Here is a 2,285-nt window from a genome sequence, read left to right on the forward strand (position 1 = left end):
ATTATACCTTCTCGTAAACAATTTGAAGGATATATACGAAAATAAAATAGACACATTAAATGTAAATAAGGTTAAGGCATTCCTGACACACTGAGATTCTCGGAGTATGACCAGTCAACCGCGTAGCATAACTGATCGACTTCAAGTTTCGGCAGATCAGGGGATTAGAATAAAAATGAAACAGCCGTATAGAACCTACTTAAATATTTTTGCATTCAACACAACATATGGGTAGATACGTAGATATATATCGTAATGTATACATACGAAATGACGTATTGCGGTTATCAAAACAGCGATGTCTGTATCTGTACCTCTCTATTATTGTTTGTACTTGCTCTGTTACTATAGCATTGCAGATGGATGATATTGTAACGTATTCTGACGTCATTGATACACAAGTAAGAGGTTCCGTATCCTCGGAAAAGTAATTCGTTCTAAATTCTGTTCTACATTTCATATAGTGGTCAATTTATTGAGATGATGTTAAGGTGAATAGAGACTAGACTACATCATCTCACCTTTAGATGTACTTTACCTAAATGTCACGCATACTTAAAGAATCATAAATAATCTACAACTACCCACACTGAACACTAATTATGTCTCACTATCGGTAACGCAATTTTAGGTAAACATGATGCTCCTGCAAAATGTAATCTTAATCAGTTTAATAGTAACGAAACTGCATTAAACATGGGTTATCTATTGATCATAACAGTGATAGAAAACACAGCATAATACTTAACTTAACTGATGAAATTTATTCATTTTTAAAACAAATATACTCTTTAAAAAATATAGAACACGATCTTAGTATGAAATAGACACAAAAGTATTTTCTTTCCTTTGTTGTTTAGATTACCTTGTCACATTGTCACCCTTTCCTTGGGATTAACAGAACGGCTTATTGTCTAATGACATCATTCCAGTGCGATCAAAACTTCTATTACTTGCCCTACATACGTCTAATGAGTGATGTAACCACAAGTCGGAGGCAATTTTTTTTTAAAAGTGTGATAAAATCAAATCACCGATAGAATGCTAAGACTACTCATAAGAGGTATCTATTTTAAGGTCAGGATTAATAAACTGACAGAGAATAAAAATTGTAATGCGAATTTCAAGAGTGGCTATTTTAATAGCAATTAAAAGCACCCACTATAATCCGGGGCTATAATTCGTGGCAGCCTTTAACGATATATTTTATTTATCTGTCAAAAAATATCCTTTGAAAATCTAAATCCTCTACACATTTCTATGTACTATCTTCATTCTGTAATAAGCATACGTCATATTATACAACGAACCAAATGGATAAAGTCATACTTTTGTTTTTACTCAAAGTTTTAATATTCTCACATCTCGCCAAAGTGGCTAGCTTAATTTTAGTTCTACTTTAGTTCCATTACATCTAATATGAAAAGTTTAAAGTATTTTATGCTTCGCTAGTGGTCACACTCTTGATTCGTATTTTTTATATGACAGCATATATGCAACTAAAATTTTCTAGTATTTTTGAGAATAAGTAACCCTACTTCTTTCAAAATCAAAAGAAAAAAAAACATTATCGGTCCCTTGATAAAAAATAAGTAAGAATGCATCAAAAATCCCGTATAACAGTTTGATATATGTAGACACATACAAAAGTAGGATCAATTGAGGAAGGCGTGAAAGACTTTCTCCTTTGCTCCTTTTGAAAGCCGCTTATAAATAAAAAAACACGGAATATGCTTAACACATTGCATGTTAAAACGCCTTGATGAATGTTTCGCACCCTTCATTAAATACCTGACAATTGACGCCTCCAGTTATCCTTAGAGATTTGTATCTGTAATCGAACGATCTAGAATATTCTCTTGAGATTCTTTTTATATGTGCCAGTCACTTGAACCCTCTGTGTTTAAGTTTTTGATACAGTGTAGGGTATGACCAACCGCATAAAAAGGCTATAAAAAAGGCGTTAATAAAAAATATATATAAAGCCAAAGTCACTGAATTAATTTTAATCTTCTCAATGACAGTTTTAATCGTAGTTATGTCAATATATTGATTTTACTTAAAAAGTCCTTTCTAATTATAAATTCTTGCGATTTGCCTTTAAGATTATTATTAACGTCCACTGATCAAAGCGCCAAAGAATCAGAATTAGCAAAGTTCTCGAACTTGTTGAGGAGAAACTGAATGGCTCTTAAATATTCGAATCAGTGCTCAATTGAAGCATAAATATTACTTAGATTCACAGAGAGAATGTTAATGAGCCTACAATAACTTTAATCGATGAT

The sequence above is a fragment of the Anticarsia gemmatalis genome, chromosome 10, assembly GCF_050436995.1.
Source record: "Anticarsia gemmatalis isolate Benzon Research Colony breed Stoneville strain chromosome 10, ilAntGemm2 primary, whole genome shotgun sequence".
NCBI classification, from domain to species: domain Eukaryota; kingdom Metazoa; phylum Arthropoda; class Insecta; order Lepidoptera; family Erebidae; genus Anticarsia; species Anticarsia gemmatalis.